Source organism: Tenrec ecaudatus, chromosome 12 (genome assembly GCF_050624435.1).
Source record: "Tenrec ecaudatus isolate mTenEca1 chromosome 12, mTenEca1.hap1, whole genome shotgun sequence".
Lineage (NCBI taxonomy): Eukaryota > Metazoa > Chordata > Mammalia > Afrosoricida > Tenrecidae > Tenrec > Tenrec ecaudatus.
The window spans coordinates 111,736,227-111,755,159 of record NC_134541.1 but is presented as its reverse complement, the minus strand read 5'-3'; the positions used below and the strand labels follow the sequence as shown (position 1 = coordinate 111,755,159).

The 18,933-nt window shown below is 53.8% G+C and overlaps 1 pseudogene; it reads left to right on the top strand.

The window, feature by feature from the left end:
• Nucleotides 1-6,925: 6,925 nt before the first annotated feature.
• On the top strand, nucleotides 6,926-8,747 carry LOC142422868 (tryptase beta-2-like; annotated as a pseudogene).
• The last annotated feature ends 10,186 nt before the right edge of the window (nucleotides 8,748-18,933 follow it).

The following is an 18,933-nucleotide window of genomic DNA, read 5'->3' as shown; positions in this document are numbered from 1 at the left end:
TTGATACTAGCAGATGTAGTTAGTCTGTATGTCTTATCATTTGATCTCTCTCTCTCTAACCTATTTTAAAGTTGTTTCAGTCTTCAATATTTTCTGCTTTCTCTTTGATTGAGGTTTTTGTATGTCTTGTCTGGTCATTGATGTTGGTGTGATTTTCTTTGCTCTGTGTGACTTTGTGTGATTGTGTTTTGCTTTGTTTCCTGGACTTGAAATCCAGGAAACATAGGTCTAATGAGACAGTAACTGGGCTAAGAATGACCTAAGGGTGTGTGCTAGTCCAGGTGGACCCGAGAAACCAATTCATAGACATTCATATGTGTATAAGAAAGAACTTTATCTGATCGTGCCCAGCTATCAAAAGATATAGTGTCTGGGGTCTTAAATGTTTAAAGATAAACAGGTGTCATCTAGCTCAGAAGCAACAAAGCCCACATGGAAGAAGCACACCAGTGTGTGTGATCACGAGGTGTCAATGGGATCAGGTACCAGGCATCAAAGACCCAGAATAAAAAAATCATCTCATTGTGAATGAGGGAAAGTGCAGAGTGGGGACTCGAAGCCCATCTCTAGGCCACTGGACACCCCCTTACAGAAGGGTGGTGGGGAGGGGATGAGCCAGTCAGGGTGCAGTATAGCACCGATGAAACATACAACTTTCCTCTAGTACTTTAATGCTGCCCCCCTCCCCACTATCATGATCCCAATTCTACCTTACAAATCTGGCTAGACCAGAGCATGTACGTGGGTACAGATAAGAGCTGGAAACACAGGGAATCCAGGACTGATAAACCCCTCAGGACCAATATTGAGAGTAGCCATTCCAGGAGGGGAAGGGGAAGGTGGGGGGAGAAAGGGGAAACCGATCACAATGATCTACCTACAACCCCCTCCCAGGGGGATGGACAACAGAAAAGTGGATGAAGGGAGACATCAGTCAGTGTAAGACATGAAAAAATAATAATAATCTATAAATTATCAAAGGTTCATAAGGGAAGAAAGGTGAGGGAGGGAGGGGGAAAATGAGAAATTGATACCAAGAACTCAAGTAGAAAGAAAATGTTTTGAAAATGATGATGGCAACAAATGTACAAATGTGCTCGACACAATGGATGGATAGTGATGAGAGTTGTAGGAGCCCCCAGTAAAATGATTTTTTTTTAAAAAAGAAAGAAAGAGCTTTATATAAAAGAGTCATTGTATATTAAGAAAACATCCCAACCCAGTCCAGATCAAGTCCTTAAGTTCGATATTAGCCCATAAGTCTGATACCAATCCGTAAATTCCTCTTCAGACTCACGCAACACATGCAATGATGCCGAAAGCAGGAAGATCACAGGCCAGTGGGTGGAAAGTCTTGTGGATCCCGTGGCAGTGGAAGCATCTTAGGGCTGGCGTGGGTCTCCACACGGTTCCTCCAGCTCCAAGGCCTCTGGCTGCCATTAGCACAGTTCAAGAGGCTTGTCAAAAAGAATGTCTGGCAGCGAGAGGAAGCAGAGAGAGTATGTCTGGCCTCCAGTGAGCTATTTATCTCCGTATTGCCTCCAAAGGAGATCATCAAGCTGTGTGCGACCTGACGGATAGGCTAAACTCCACCCCTTCAGTGCATACCAGATGTGTAACTCCCACAGGGTGTGTGGACGAAGGTGCGCCTGACCCAAGCCATAGAGGTTTGTGAGAGTTGGACATCAAATAAGGAGACTGAGAAGAATCACTGCATTTGACCGAGGGTGCTGGAGAGGAATGTTGAAAGTGCCACAGACTGCCGCAAGGACAGACGGATGTCTTGGAAGAAGGAGGGGCAGCGTGCTCCCTGGAGGCAAGCATGGCAAGACTTTGTCGTACCTACTGTGGCCGTGTTGTCAGGAGCGGCCAGTCCCTGGAGAAGGACAGCATGCTTGGTAACATCAAGGGACAGAAAAAGAGGAAGGCCCTCGGGAGCTGAGTTGGCATTGTTGCTGCAATAAGTCGCTTGGGCGGGAGCATGAGTGGGGGCACGGCGCAGGACCGGGCAGGGTTTCTTCCTGTTGTGCACAAAGCCACAAGGGGCCGGAGCCGCAGGACAGCCCTATAGCAGCAGCTGTCCAGCAAGGGAACTGGGGCGGTGAGCCAGCTCGGCAAGAGCCACTGCACTGATGTAATCAAGGCGACAACCCTTGAGGAGGTCGCTGGTGGCAGGGGCCAGGTTCTCCTGGTGACCTGGGGGTGAGCTTCCAATTCTGGGCTCCTGGGCTGCTGGGGTCTGTGAAGGGGCCATGAAGCAGGAATAGAGAGACTTGCCAGCTCTGGCTTCAGTGATGGAGGGGACAGGAGCAGCTGGGAAATCATCCTTTGGGCCTCGGACATCTTGGTCCCTGCCCTGTGGTGCCCCTGTCTGACTTCTGACCTTGAGGATGACAAGACGATGGATCTAGGGGTCAGGGCCAAGGGCTTACCTGCAGGTGTCTTGCAGTGGCCAACACGACACCCTGGGACGTCACCAGGCTCGTCTTCACTCAATAAAATACCACCCTGGAAACTGAGGCACAGTGGGCTTGCCCCTGGCCCAGCCCTGCCCTCCCATCCTAGTGTGTGCCTATGTGTGTGTGGGCATGTGTGTGGGTCTCAGGAGCTTGTCTGCAGTGACCTGCTGCTTGGGGCCCTCCCCTAGAGTGGGCCCTGGACAGCACACGTCCATGTAGGCAGCAGAGGAGGAGGCAGGTGCCCAACCCTCCTCGTCTGACTCAACAGGTTCTGTCTGGCCCTGCCCCCACCCCTCCATTAGAGCACAGGCTCCGTTCTCCATCTGTGACCCATCTGTGCAGACCCCATGGATCAAGGATCTGGCTCCTGTCCTCTGCCCTCAGAGAGACAAAGTCTGGGGGGATGTGCACTCCAGCTCTGCCCGTAGTGAGGAAACTCGGGGTGTGCACCCGTCTTTGTAAATGGTGGAAGGGGAAGTCTAAGGGCCGTGTACCCCACCTCTGTGCATTATGGGAGGGGGTCTGGGAGTTCACATACCCCAACTCTACCCACCTTAGGAGAGGAGCGTGGGTCTCATGCACCCAACTTCTGTTTGCTGTGGGAGGGTCAGGCTGGGGTGTCTATGAGCCCCAGCTCTCTCACCCCCAGCAGAGGAGTCTGGTGGCTGCTGCCATCTGGTCCAGACACCTCCTTCTCTCCTGGCCCAACCACGAAGCCTCCCAGTCCTGCTCCTGACCGACCTCAGGACTCCTCACACCCAGGCACACCTGACCTGCCTCCTTCTAACCCCAGGGCCTCTGAGAAGCAGGGCCCTGGGCCTCGGTCTTCCTGTAGTCTGTGGGAGGTCTGCTGAGGGCGGTCAGTGATGGTGGAGGGTGCTCCTGAGGCTATCTAGGTCTATAACCTTCTGAGATCCGAATTCCCATGTGTCTAAGACACACGTACACATGTACACACACATGCACACACACCTCATACGTGTGTACACACACCTCACATGCATGCACATGCATACACACGCATGCACACACATGTATACACACACTGGAATTCTGAGGTCTTTGATTTACATCTCAAAGCATCACCTTGGCCTCCTTGGGGGACACATTTGGGGTTCTCTTCAGTGTGCTTTGAGCTGGGGAAGCAAACAGAAAGTCTGAAGGGCAAGGCCACGGCTGTAGGGTGAATGGGGTGAGGTTTCCCATGCACATTCTTGTAGACAACTCTTGCTAGCCTCCAAGAAGGAGCAGGAGCCTGCATTCCTGGGCTGGGGCTGGGCGGGATGCGTGTGTGGGATTCTTCGTTGCAACTTTCTTGATCTTGCTCTCACCAATGCAGTTTTTAATTTTCTGAAAATTGCTTCATCAAAAGCCTCTTCCATCATCATGCGTCTTCTGAGGAAATCTACCCAAACAACCCCTTTGACCACCCATAACCCTCTGAGCGGAACTCTGCCGGGGCTACTCTTTGAGGGCTTTCTCAACAGCCCTGACCTGTCGAGAAGCGGCTGTTTGCTGCAAAGCTCCAACAATCTTGGAAGATGTCCTCTTGAGTTTAGTTCATTTCTTTCTTCTTTTTTGTTTCTGACATGAGCTCTGACCTCAAAATCATTTTTGCCCTCTGCATGGTACAAAAAGTTATCCACTTTTTTAAAAGGGGGCTCCAACAAGGGGAAGCCCAGCGTGCCACAGAGAGAACTTGTCTGCAGAGACGCGATCTAGCATGATTCGTTGGAAAACCTACAAGCAAACATTCTATGTGTGCACAGAAGGGCACCATTTGAGCGGAAATTTTTGACCCACCCTCCTAAGAGCAGAAATCAATAGCCTGAACTATGGGGAAAATCAAGGGTACTAAAAGCGGGGTGTTTTTTGGGGTGGTGGAGATCAGTAGAGGTGATGACTCTTAGCCAGGCTGACGGGGGTGGGGGGTGGAGGGGAAGCCACGGAAAAGACACTGGAGGAATCCCAGCAAAAAGAACACAAACCACCAACCAATACTGGGACCGAAAGACGACACCCCTCATGGACAGGCAAAAGGACAGGAAAAGCATATGATCCTGAAGATGGCAGAAGAAGACATGTGGGGTCTGTGGGGGCATGTGGGGTCTGAGATCTTGGTGCTGAAGACCAATGTCTGACCCCGAGATTGTGATTGGTAGGTGCAGCGATTGAAAGAGGAACACCAGCCCCTTCTCCGTCTGGGGAGGACAAGGATTGTTTTCCCGGCTGGAGTCCAACCAGGAAGGGGCTCGGAGGTTGGGGATGGCGGCTGGTACATCCATGACCTCCTGGAATATGAGTTTGACATCAAATTTGGCATTCCTGTCACATATCCCACAACTGTGCCAGACAGTGCAGTCCCTGAACTGGATGGAAAGACGGCAAAGATGCACAGGGGTGGCGGCATATGCCTGACGGATCACTTCCAACTTTGTGGGCCAGGAATGTGCCCCAGTTGATATTAGCTCATCTCATGGCTCTGGGGCTGGGTCCGGGGCTGGCAGTGGAAATCCCAGATCTGCTTCAGAAGGGCTTGATCCACTGGAGAGAAACGAAATCCATGAAGGATCGCATCACAGAGACAGGACAGAGAGGCCTTTGAGAGACTAGGGGCTCTGTTTCCTGTTCATCTGTATTCTCACTCATCCAACGGGTTCCCCTGCCGCCTCCTTCCCCCATCCCTTGCTGTTACTAAGTGGCTGTAGCAGGCATTGGTGGGGGAGTGGGGAGGGGACGCCCCAAAAGAAACAACAGAATTGGTGCTGAACTTCTAAATTAGGCTGCAAAGAACCTGGAAAGACCCCGGCTTCGGAAAACAAAAGGCGATTTAGAGGGCTTTCCCAGGAGCAAGGTTGGAGCCTTTAAGGATGGGAGTCAATGGAACATGATGGCACCTGCTTGCTTGCTTGCTTGCTTGAAGAGAGAAGCCATCAATAAGCTGCTTCCACTAGTGAGAAAAAGAAAATAATACGATTCCATACTGCCAATTTGACTCCTTGGATGAATTGACCTTCTCCCTGGAGAGGCACAAATCTCCCTGGACAGGCACACATCTCCCTGGAGAGGCTCAAGAAGGAATGGAGAACCTCCATGGTCTTATGTCTGATTTTTAAATCAACTCTGGCATCAATAGCCTTCCATACAAAGTGAGTTTGACAGGCCAGACCCCTTGGGCTGCCCATTGCCCTTAGCATCCCAAGGAAGACCAGGGGAACCACTGCATCGTGCAAGTGGGATGGGGGGTGGGGATGCTGTGCCTCAGGGCTTTGAACAACAACACGGCTCCCTGGCCCACTTCTCCTTTTCCCTATTGAATGGGTTGGATCTTTCATATTATGACTATTCATATATTTTTCCCAACAAACCAATTTTTTTGCTGTTGTTTCTTTTACGTAAGAGGAGTTCCATTTCTTGTTCCTGAACGTCAAGCGTTTGAAGAGTGTACTGGGATGCTGGGCTCTTTGTCTCAGAAAAGGTCGTCCTGGGATTTTCCCAACATCCACACGTGTCCTCTCTGAACTGCCACTACTCCAGGTAAAGTTGGACTCAGTACCCATAGATGGCTGGGGAAGAAGCATGTTCAGGATGGGGTCTTGATTGGTCCAGTATGAGCCAATCCTAGCCATTGCCTCACAGGCCCCACCCAATCAGAGAGTTCCTTGAAGGACCATGATTTCCAGGAAGAGCCCCCCACGCCCACCCCAGCAGCCTGCACACCAACATGGCTCTGGGAGTCTGAGTATGGGGAATGTGACTGACTTATCCTGCCTGTCCCCAGACTGTGTGTGAGCCCTTGAACTTCAGGAGGAGCCTGGAGCTGGAACTCACAGCTCGAATGCCTAAGGAAGCAGCGTCTCCTAGGGAAGTCCCAGGCCCAGGGTGATAGGGGCAGGTGAGAGGCAGGAGGGACTAGGAGGAGCCTGTGGGTCTGAGATGGGGTGGGGTGGGGTTTGGCCTCTGCTGGTGGCTCTCTTCACTTCCCCTGGAGAACAGGCCAGTGATCTCAGGATAACAGACCTTACTCTGTGGACACACAGATAGCCCCAGGCATGGCAACTGTGGGTCCTCGTGCAGAGTGTCCCACCCCTCTGGCCCACCGCCCCCACCATCCCAGCAGAGGCAGGGGCACTTCCTGGCCCCTTTTCCTGCACCCCTTGGCCTGGCTTATTTCCCCCCACCCTGATCCCACCTGGAGGATAAATGTGGGGGGGGGGGGAAGAGTAGCTATGGAACACAAATAGCAGAGACTGCCCAGGGCAACTCTGCACCCTCAGAGGGCCAGGTGTCTGGGGGACTCAGTGGCTGAGCCTTAGGCCTTCTTCAGAGCCTGCACCCCACAGATGCCTAGCCCTCTTTGATCCTTCAGATGCAGACACTCATGGCCTGTGCTGATTCTGTTCCTCCTGCTGGGCTGGACCCAAGCTGTCCCTGGTGAGTTGGTCCTGCCTCCCTGACATCCCAGGATGAGGGGTGGGGTGGTCAGAGACACCAGGACTGTTCCAGCCAGGGAAGGGCTGCACCAGGGCCAGTCCCCAGCCCCAGTGTCAGCCTGGGAGGGAGCGGGCATCGTGAGAGGAGAGGAGGTCCCCAGAAACAAGAGCACCTGCAAGTGAGCCTTCGGACACAAATACAGCACTGGAGACACTTCTTTGGGGGCTCCCTCGTGCACCCCCAGTGAGTACTGACTGCTGGGAACTGTGTTGGACTGTGAGTACCGAAGGCTGTGTGCTGGGGCGCCCAGCAGGGCTCTGCCCAGGACAACCAGTCCCCAAGTAGCCCCTCCCCACAGGGAGATTGAGGAGACCTCAGAGCTCAGGGTACAGCGAGGACCAGCTTCTGCCAGTCAGCAGGATCATCGTGCACCCCAACTTCTACAGCGCAGAGCGGGGCGCTGACATCGCCCTGCTGGAGCTCCAGGACCCCGTGAACATATCCAGCAATGTGCAGCTGGTCACCCTGCCACCAGCCTCAGAGACCTTTCTGCCTGGGACACTGTGCTGCGTGACCGGGTGGGACAACATGGGGAGTGGAAGTGAGCCTCAGGGATGGCAGGGAGATTGACCGTGACCCCCTCATCCTTTCCTCCATGACAGATGGCCCAGCTCAGAGAGCAGGAGTCCTGGGTCAGGGAGCAGGGGCCCCACCCATCCTTCATTTGTGCGCCTCTGACCCATTTCCCTGTGTGTGAAATGGGTTGGGAGTTAGGTTCTGGGCTGAGCCCCTTAGAGAGTGAACACAGAACAGATCTTAGGATCAACCTGGAGGATTGGGGGAATGGGTGATGGCCCCTGCAGGCAGCTGACACACTACACACACACACACACACACACACACACACACACACACACACACACACACACACACACACTCCCTCCGCCCCCCCCTCCCAGCCTGTGTGTCAGGGAGCAGTGCTGACCCCAGCAGGCAGGTCTCAGAGCTTCTAAAAGGCTCCTTCTCATTCCCCCCTGATCAGAGCCAAGCGTTGGAATGCCTTGCATGAGCATGGGTCCTGTTGGGCGTCCCCTGGTCTGTCACACAGACCCCCTGGGCTGGCTGTCACTGGAAGGGCCAGGAAGGGGCATCCCACACCCAACGCAAAAGTTCAGAGGAAATGCTCTTCCGGGAGGGAGGGGTGTCGGACAAGGTGGAATTCAGCTCTGTCCCTCACATCATGATGCCCTCCACAAACCCTGTGGGTCCTCCCCAGCCTGGACCACGTCTGGGGGTCCCACTGCCAGTGCCCCCCTTATGAGACCTTGCAGTGAAGATGTGCTCAGCACAGAGCTCCCCCGGCCACAAGGCAGCAAGGGGGCTGAGACCCTCCTGGGGCGGTGAGAGCTCAGGGCATTCTTCCTGTCCTCTCCTTTTGCCCCCAGCCCCCCTGCCACTGTCATTTCCCCTGAAGGAAGAGGAGGTGCCCATTGCAGAAAACAGCCTCTGTGACACCAAATACCTCACTGGTCTCACCACTGGGGACAACATCCACATCGTTCACAATGACATGCTGTGCGCTGGGATGGAGGGGCATGACTCCTGCCAGGTGAGAGCCCTCAGGACCCACCTTCCACAGTCTCACCTGCCCACTGCCTCTGTGTCAGTACTGACCCTCCCCTTCCCTAGGGAAACTCTGGAGGTTCCCTGGTGTGCAAGGTGAAGGACACCTGGATGCAGGCAGGCATGGTCAGTTGGGGTGAGGGCTGTGCTGAGCCTGACTGGCCCGGGGTCTACACCCGTGTCACAAACTACCTGGACTGGATCCACAGCTATGTCCCCAAGGAGCCCTGAGCTCAAGCCGCAGAGCCACCAACCCATCTATCCCCACACCTCAGTTTCCTGTTCAGGACCCTCCCCTGATGTTCCTCTCTACCATCTCCCTCTGCCCTGGATCCCTCCCACCCTCACCTGACCAGGTAGCAGAGGTGTGGGAGTCACTCATCCCCTCCCCACTGCTGTGTGTCATTAAAGTGCATGGAAAGCAGGTGACTTTTGTAATTGTGTGTCTCATGGTGGGTGTCACTGTGTCCAGGGCAGACCTGAGGGGTCCCCAAGGCACTCTGTGGTCCCGTGGCCACCCCTTCCAGTCCCCATCAAGGTGGGCCTATAGCCCTTGTCCCACACCCAGGTGTGCTCTTGTAGGCAGCACCTCACACGCAGGGCCACAGAGCAACATGCCCCTTGACCATGGTCACCAAGGACAGCCAGGGTCAGCAGTCAGGGCAGGCGACAGAGGCGGTGTCTGCTCCCTTAACACTCTGTGTCCCTAGTCGGAAGCCCTCAGTGTCCTCCACCCCCATCTGTGTGGGGCTCCGTTTGGCACAGACTTGACAGTGATAAGTGTCAGCCACAGGACATCCTCTCTGCTCCCCCTTGTTCTCTCAGAACCCTTCGAGGGTGACCCGACCCCCCTGCACACGTCCCTGCAGCCCAGACTCCCCACTACTCGTGGTCCTGCAGCACTCCACTTGGTCACTTGGTCATTCTGTCCAGTGGGATCCTGACCGATGCCCCTGTCCTTCCTGGTGGAGCTCTTACATTGGGGGGCCCAGTACTCCATGTAGGTTTGGCTGTTGTGTGAGCACACACCAGGAGTGGGGTGCCGGGCTCCAGGGGGTTCTAGAAATTGTCCCACTGGTTTCACTCCCACCCCTGTCTGCGGGCAGCGGCCTCTTCCCTGCTCTCTCCATCAGCCCCAGGAGAGGACACGGCACTGGGCTTTCCTGTCCTGGTTGAATAGACTTGCTTTTTGCCCAGAGCAAGTGGAGGCCCAGTGGGTCAGCACTCCCCTGGCCACTGGAGGTTGGTGTCCTCAGGGGAAAGGCCTGGCTGCCTGGGCCACAGCAGCTCCCCTGTTGCTCAGGGTCCCTGAGAGTTGAACCCACTGACTTGGTGGAAACCAGCAGCAGAAACAGTTTGGGGAGTGTTTTTTGGGATTACAGACTGAGCAGGAAGCAGGAGGGCCCGTGTCCTGTACTGGAAGGCTTGTCTAATTGCAGGCCCCGTGGACACATTGTTGTTCATGGTACACGGTCCTGTGGGTCTGACAGGTGCAAAAGCCAAGGATCTGTGTGACAGCCTGGACATTACGGCCTCTCCCGCTCGCACAGCCTGGTCCCTAATCACCCCCTCTGCTGAGCCCTGCTCCTCACCTGTCCCTGGCGACAGTGCTGCCTTTTCCTGAATGTTCCCTAGTGGGAGTCACCAAGGCTTATTTTATCCCAAGAAGCCACAATGGGCCTGTGGGGGATGGAGGCAGCAGGGTGGGGGCTGGGCTGCTACCAGGAATTTCCTCTTATCTGGCCAGATCCCTGATACTGATGCCCATTCAGGCAGTGACAGTTGATAGATAACAGGGGACTGAGGCTGGGTACCCACAGCATCAGGCTCAGCTAGTCGGGCTGGATTGGGGCTGGCCCAGGGTCCTGCTCAGGGGATGGGACCCAGGTGGTCTGGCCGCTGCTGCAGATCGAACCCTGCCTCCGCCCCAGGTTTGGAGGGAGCTGTGGGGTGGATGGTTGTTGAATGGATAGAGCACGCTTTTCCCAAGGCTGGAGGTTAAGCAGTTGGGTGAGGGGTCCTGAAATCCTTTTCTTCAGGGCTCTGCATGGTCTTCCAGCTTGTCTCTGGGCCCTATCAGGCCTCCTGGCATGGGAGGCCATGACCTGGGCTGTGGGGCCCCTTCTGGGCTTGCTCTGCTCCCACCTTCTCTCAGGGTGCAGTTGTCAGGAGAGGGAAGGCCAACAGGGTGCAGTGATCCCCCATACCCTCAGAGTGTGACACTAATGTGCCTGTGACCCCATCAGGCCAGATGGCCTGCCCGCTCTGGCCCAGGTGCTGGCCCGGAGGACTACAAGTCCACTTGTGAAGCTGAATCCTGGTGGATTATCAGGATCAATGACATCCCATCCATATATTTGTAGTTTAGCTTCCCCCATGCACGGGGGTCCTGGGACTAGGGAGTTTCCAAGTGGCCCTCTGACTTGGCCTGTGGAGGTCTGGTTCTCTATACTGGGAAATTAGCCCTGGGCATATAGTGGGTGGGAAGGAGGCATCTTCCTGGGATGCTCAGTGACTGAGCCCCTCTGATCTGTGGTGGGGTCATGGGATCTGAGGGCAGTTGTCCATCTGGCACAAGATGCCCATCACAGGGTTCTGAGCTGACTCCTCTGGCTCTGTCTACATCTGTGGTGGAAAGGTTGCCTGCACCCCCCCCACTAATCATGAGTTCAATAGGCACAATTGTACAGTTGAGATATATAAATATTATATTACAGTCATAGTGTTTAGGCCGGGTCCAGACCATCAGCTCCCACCTCCTCTCTGGCTCCTCAGGAAGATGAAGCTTCAGACCCCCATTCCCAGCCTCTTGGGAAGATGGTTGACCTATTGGACTATGAACCTCCTTCCCCAGCACTCCAGGAAGCTATTTGCCTTCCCAGGCTGATCTGCACAGTCCCTTCTCCAGCAGGTCTTCAACCTTCAAAGAGCAGGTCTGCACGCAACAAGATAACCTCCCAGGAATCACATCCTGACTTAAGGCTCTGCAGCTGCAAGCAATAAGGCAATAAAGATTCTCTCTTCTGTTAACATAAACTTCCCTAGCTCAGATCCTATATAATTCCCACCACCTCTCCGACAAGCTGCTATTTCCCTGACCTAACTCGTTGGGCCTTGGAACTGCCTGGGGCCTCATGCCCCTGTTCCTTTCCATGTTCTCCCTTCCCTCCCTGGAGATCTTTCCCTGCCTCAATAAAATCTTTCCCAACTTCACATTCCTGGCTAAACTCTATCTCTGTTCCGCTCCTCTGTCTCCAACTCTCATCTTGGTGCCGAAACCCGGTACTGGCAGGAGGGGCCTCTGTGCTGCCCCGGCCTCTCTTTGGCCGGTGCACAGCCATATCCTCTGCTTCCACGGTCCTCTGAGGCCTTTCTATGCAAGCACTTCTTGGTCTGTTGGCACGACCTGGCAGTCACCGCACCTTCCAACTGGACCAGAGCGCAGAGGGTGAGTATGAGCTTCACTTACTTGTTTGTGTGCCTCATTTTTGCAGCTCTGCAGTGCTTTCTCTAAACTACTCCACTCTCCTTCCCTTTCTGACCCTGAACAAAAGGCCATCAGGACTGACCTCTATTCACCGGCCGCAAAGCCAGGTCCCTCCCCTCCTCAGCTCCCGGGTCGTCTTTCACTGATCCAAGGTTCCTGCCTACCGGTTAAAGCCGCAGCCCTGTGCCAGGGAAACTTCCTGTTCCGGAGAGTCCAGGACTCTCCTTCTCCTTTGCCCGTACCCCCCTGCAGTTGAAGACGCCATGGGAAGCACTCTCTCTAGTTCTCCCAGGGACAGCCCTTTGGGATGTCTGCTGGGCAATCTCACTAAACTGGGCCTGGGTCCAGACACTCGCCCTAAGTGTCTGGTCTTTTTCTGTAACCAAGTGTGACCACAGTACAAATTGGTTAATGGGTCGTGCTGGCCAGATTTCAGTATTCTCTGCGACCATGACAACTTCTGTCACCAAACCCCCAAATGGTCTGAGGTTCCGTACATCCATGCGTTCTTTTTCCTCCGCTCGAGTCCTTCTTTGTGTACCTCCTCCCACCCAGCCCAAGTCCTCCTGGCCCCATCACCTGCGGCGGCCTCTTCCAAACTCCTGTTATCCCCGCCACCCCACGAACCAACCTCATCCCTTTGGACTCCCTGGAGGCGTTGTCCCGCCCTTCTACCCATCCTCTGCCCTACTCCCTACTGTCTCCTGTAAACCCGGAGCCTACTCCGGCCCCTGATTACTCTTCACAACTCCCTCGCCTCCAGCCCCGCTTCATTCCCCCAACCCCTTCAACCTGGTCAACCGCAACTCCCTCAACTTCAGCCTCCCCAACCCTCTCCTGTCCCCCTTTCCTCCCCTGTTGCTTCCCACACCAGGGCGCATCATGTTTGCCCACTCTGTGAAGCTGCTGGGGTAGAAGGCAGTACTTCTATCAATGAGTTCCGATACCTCACCCAAGCTTATGACTTAACCTGGCACGATCTCTATCTAGGCCTCACTTCTACCCAACTCCTGATTAGTGGGACTGGGTTTTTACAGCCCCCTGCAGCACGCAGATCAGGGCCTTCTCACCGATGCCCCCATGCCTGTGGGACCTCAGGTAGTTCCCAGGGAAGAACCGGCTTGGACTTAAACAGATACCCAAGCTGGACAGGAAGGTAGAGCTAGGCGAGACAGCATGATACAATGTTTGCTTGCCGGCTGCCAAGCCATCTCCCACGAAGCAGTTCATTTGGACAAGCTGCAACAAATTACTCAACAGCCAGATAAAACCCCTGCAGCTTTTCTCTCTCGCGCCTCACCGAAGATTTAACCCAGTATCCTAGATTGGACCCCACCTCCCCAACGGGCATTACTGTTTTGGCCACTCACTTTATAATACTGTCAGCCACTGATGCTTTACATTAAAACCTTAAAAAAGCGGGAAAAAGTTCCTTAAACCCCAGTCTAGGATTTAACAGCCGTGAGGAGCAGGCAGTCAGCCCATGATGCCTGGTTCTGGCAGAAGGTAAATTTTCAAATGCAAGCCTTAGAAACAGCCCAGCGGCTGGCGATCTCCGAGGCCCCAGAAGGGCAGTGAGGGCCAAGGGTGTATGGAAACAATGACCACCACCTGGTGCCTGATTCAAGTGCAGGGAAGGGCACTGATCACAGAAGTACCCCAGACCTGGAGCTCCAACCAAACTCTGCCTGGGTTGCGGTCAAAGCGGACACTGGAAGTCCGACTGTCCTTGGAAAAGCGACAGGCCCTTTGCGTCTCCACATGGGGGGGACTCTCCTTCCAATTCCTGACCCACCGTTTGTCCTGCTGGGATTGGCCAAAGTCTGAGGTGACCCTGACTGGACCCCCATCGCCCTCACCAAGCCTGGGGTATTGCTCAAGGTATTGGGTGAGTAATTTCCTTCTTACGCAGAAGCTATGTTCTGACCTGCCCTCATTTTCAGGGCTAGGCCGTCCTTCCTCAATCTCGGTCATGGATATTGATGGCAAGCCTGCCTGCCCCAGGTGTACTGGCCCTTTACTCATTCCTTCCTTATAATCCCTTTGTGCCCGGTCCCTCTGTTGGGAAGAGACATTTTAAATAAGTTAGGAGCCTCCTAACACCTTACTTCTGGGCTCACAGCACCTCTGATCCTTCCCTTCTTTCACCCGACCTGGAAGAACGGACCCTACAGACCCCATTGCTTCCCCATGTTAACCCATCACACTACGCCTCCTTTCTAACCACCTCATTACTCCTACCCACTCTCCCTGCAACACTCCAATCTTACCAGTGAGAAACCAAATGGTACTTATCGCTTGGTCCAGGACCTGCACCTCATTAACGAAGATGCTATCCCCATACACCCGGTAGCTCCCGACCCCATATACTCTTTTGTCCCACATTTCCCCCTCCACTATGGCTTTTTCACCATCCCCCGTAACCCAGCTTGTCAACATTCCTTTGCCTTTACCTGCAGCCCCTCCTAAAACAGTTCTAAAGCAGACACAGCCCAACTCCCTTAACTTCTCTCTCCCTCAAGACACACCTTTCTCATTCTGCTGCTGTTTAAGCCTGCGCCCCACCCCCGCCACTCAGAGTTTAACTCTAAACAAACACGAAGTCATAAAGAACCTCTAACCACTGACTTTGAGTGAACAAATACTTTACATTAGGTCCCCAATTCCCCCCTTATAACTGAACCATTAGACTCCCCGAGAGTGGTTGCAGCAGCCTTTATGCAGTGCAGCAGGTGCGACTCCCAACAGACCTTCAACCCTTTGTTGATACTTAGTTAAGACAATTTTCATTTTGGTGAATGTTTAAGTCTAGATGGAAACAGTAAGTTTCAAAAGGTCAGAATAGGTTGCAAATAGTCAGAAAAAGAGTTGGATAACTTATTGTAGAATGTCTGGCTGTGCCAGTATGTGAAGAAGTTTGAAAGTTACGGAAAGCTGTCTGCCGAGAAGTTGATGAGAAAGAAGTGAATGTGTTCATGGTAAGAAAGATTACAGTTTGAGAAACGTGAAGGTCATCAAGTTGATAGTTTCCCTGATAGTTCATGGGGAAGTGACAAAGCAAACAAGGTTGCCCACAGCTTAACTAATTCAAATCAGCTTCTCCCATCCCCTCCTTGTCACTGCCCAAGCCCCAACCACAGATAATCTGTTACTTCACAAATCAGGATGAGGATGACTTTTTTTCTGCATCAATTTGGCAGTCTGTTAATCCCACTCACACTCATGTGCCTCATGAAACCTCTAATAATGATCTGTGCCCTTTTGCTTTTAGCTCCTTGTGTGTTTAAGTTTTTGCAGGAATGAATGAAAGATATTTCCAACCTGACCTTCAATCAGCTTCTTCTCCACCCTTACAGTCTGCTGCCAACCGGCCTGGTCCCCAAACCTTCCAAATGTAATCCCCCCCCCTTCACCCTATTTCAGCAGGAAGTAGTTAAGACAGAACATGTCACCCCATTACCAGTATTAAAACGTTTGGAATGTTTGGGCCGGATCTGGACCAGGCAGCTCCCACCTCCTCTCTGGCTCCTCAGGAAGATGAAGCATCACACCCCCATTACCAGCCTCTTGGGAAGATGGATGACCTATTGAACTATGCAACTCCTGCCCCAGCACCTCAGGAAGCTATTTACCTTCCCAGGCTGATCTGCATAGCCCCTTCCCCAGCAGGTCTTCAACCTTCAAAGAGCAGGTTTGCATGCAACAAGATAACCTCCCTGTAAGTAATCACATCCTGACTTAAGGCCCTGCAGCTGCAAGCAATAAAGATTCTCCCTTCTGTTAACATATACTTCCTTAGCTCAGACCCTATATAACTACCATCACCTTTCCTACAAGCTGTTATTTCCCTGACCTAACTCGTTGGGTCTCGGAACCGCCCGGGGCCTCATGCCCCCCGTCCCTGTCTCTGCTCTCCCTTGCCTCCCTGGAGGTCTTTAAAATCTTTAAAATAAAATCTTTCCCAAGTTCACATTCCTGACTAAATTCTATCTCTGTTCCACACCTCCGTCTCCAATCTCTCACACAGAGATCATCAGAGATAAAAGAGAGCTAGAAATAATGGAATCAGACACATTTCATGGTAGCATGCTCACCTCAGTCACGCTTGGTGGTCCACGCAGAGAGGGGGAGGGGGATGAGGACAAGGGGAAAGGGAACAGGGGAGGAGAGGGAGGCCAAGAGGGGCGCCTGAGAGGGAGCTCTTTATTGCTAACTCAGGCCTATAAATCTTTGGGGGGCATTCAAGCCCATTAATTACAGGTAAAGTCATAAGTCACAGGAAGGGGTTGCACTATAGGTTATACAGCAACGAGAGGGGGACAATCTAGGGATATACATGCAATAGGAAGAGGAGGGATTGGGGGTATCCCTGTGACAAGATGGGTGGATCTCAGATTCAAATGGTAGTCAAACTTCGGATGTCACTGAGCAGATTTGATCTGTTCCCTGGGTCTCCATAGGAACCATTATCAGTAGGGTGTAAACCCCACCTACAGGAGCCTAGCTAATGATCAAAAGCCTTTAGGGAGAAGTAGCCCATTGTCCTTCACAGCAGGGAGTGGCCCTACCTGTCTGGCAACTGACTGCCTTCAGGGAGGATGTCTATAAGCATCTGATCTCTCACCATATGCTGGCAAAGAGCCCCTAATGTTTGGCATGTCTTTGGGGGGTGGGGGGACTGTATCTCCACAGCCCCTTTTAAAGGCATTCCCTATGTATTTTTGAGCAGTTGTATGCAAAAAGAAAACGTCCTGAAGATGCTATTTGATTGTTGAAATCTACTCCAACGCATCTAGCCCATTTGGACTCACCTAGGCTGGAGTAGAACCGCCTGGCTGTCTCAGACTCAGGCCTTTATGGAGCCTGAGGGCCAGGCGGCTTCCCTGGCACCCACAGTGGGTTAGAACCGATAACCTTTTGAGCAGCAGCCGAACCCTTCCCAGGCCATAGGGCCCTGGGAGCTGCAAGGGCAAACGCAAGCCCACTGCTGCTTGGAGGTCAACACGCAGGGACCCCCCCAGGTCTCCTCAGCCTGTAAATCCCAGAGAAGTTGACTGTCAGCCTTGCCATTCCCTAGCCATGCTTAATGCCCAGTGCCACCTTGGGTCCTTTATAAAGCTCCACTAGCGCTCCTGATCAGTCCGGCCCCGGTTTCCCTGCCAGCACCCCCTCAGAGGAGCGCATTGTGGCTGGTGCAAGATGCATCCTAAGTCGTGAACCAGCAGCTACACTACCCAAACCAAGGCCCCTTCTAATCTAGATAGCACACCGTGTACTAACCCTTCTTCCTCCTGGTGGTCCTCCCCCAGGCAGCTCCTGAGAGCTTGGAGGGGGCAGCTGGGCAGGCACGAGGTGGGCAGGGGAGAGGGTGCTGGGGACCTCCTGGTGCCCTAGAACAAGGAGCCTTGGGAGGAACGCTGGTGCTGGAGTGGTTATGTGTTACACTGCTAACCACAAGGTCCGAAGTTTGAAACCACCAGCCACTCAGCAGGAGAAAGACAGGCTTTCTAGTCCTGGCCAGAGTTGCAGTCTCAGAAACCCACAGGGGAGGATCAGTCGTATAGGCTCACTATGAGTCGGCATCGACTTGATGGTGGTGATTTTGGTGTTTTGGAAGAAGCCTTAGAGGGAGGCCCAATGGGGCAGCAGTCCACTGGCTGTTGGTGGTCAGTGGCTTGTGACATTCCCACCCCCCCAAGGAAGCATGTGGCTGAGACAGAGACCACCATGCACCTAGAGGGTTCTGTGGGTGCCTCTCCATAGCACAGACCCTACCCTGTCATGATGGGGACTTGTGGGCCAGCACAGGGTGTCAGGTCACCTGGGAGCACTGGTCACCATGCAGCCCCTGTCACCCCACCCCAGGTTCTGAGCATCCCCACAGAGAGCAGCAGATTGTCCCACTGGCCTAGTGCCCCACGCCCAGGGGGTTCAAGGGGGTGATGTGGGTGCAATGGAGTTTATTTCAGGCAGGGGATGTTTGGGGGCACACAGGTGTGGGTGTAACTCTCTGGCCCACACCCTGCCTCCCCCTCCCATGGATTCTGTTCACCTAGAACCTAGGGGCTGAGGGCCAGTGGCCTAGGAGGGTATCTACCCTGACTCTTATGCTCTAAGAGGGAGCCTGGGCCTCAGAGGGGCCCTGAGTAGCCAGGGTCTGTGCAGTTCTCTCACCCAGAGTGCCCTTCTCTAAGCACATTTCCACATCCATCACCAACCTGTGCCCAGGGGTCTTCCGGGGACAGCTGGGGGTAGAGCTTCCTTCTGAGCTTTGGGGCCAGCCAGATGGGGCAAAGGCCCTCGATCTCTATCCCAGTGTGGCTCATCACCCAGGTCCCCACAGCAGGGGCAGATGGCCCAGTCAGTCAGGTAAGCACGGGCTCCTTTGTGCCTATGTCCTCATCTGTAGTGAACAAATGGAGTTTCTCAGTGAGCCATGAATGCTGGTGTGAAAACGGGGAACTGGTCTCCACAGAAGAGAAAGCATAAGTCAGCTCCTGCTTACCCTGCTTCTCGGCCTCCATCCCCATCATGGGTGGTGTGAACAGAAGCTTTGGTGCTGTGGATGGGGCAGGGGGAGGGGCGCTGGGGGAGAAAGGCCTACCTGCAGCGGGGACCCTGCTGACCTTGCTGACTGGGGTGTCTGACAGCTGGACCTGCAGAGAGTCTGCTCAGAATAGTCTCAGGGCTGAGGTGGAGGTGGGGGGTGGGCAGAGATGCAGACAGTTAGGATCTTCCTGCCCCCTCCTCAGGCCCTATATATAGCACCTTTCCTGGTCCTAGTTTGAGGGTGTCCTGTGCCCCCATTCAAGTCAAGGAAAGTCCTGGCTCCAGACTGTTTGACTGGCAGGATGGGAAAGTAAGGGGTAGATGATAGTGCCAGTGAGGGGCATCCCCCACCCTTAGACCACAAAACCCCAGATCCCATCC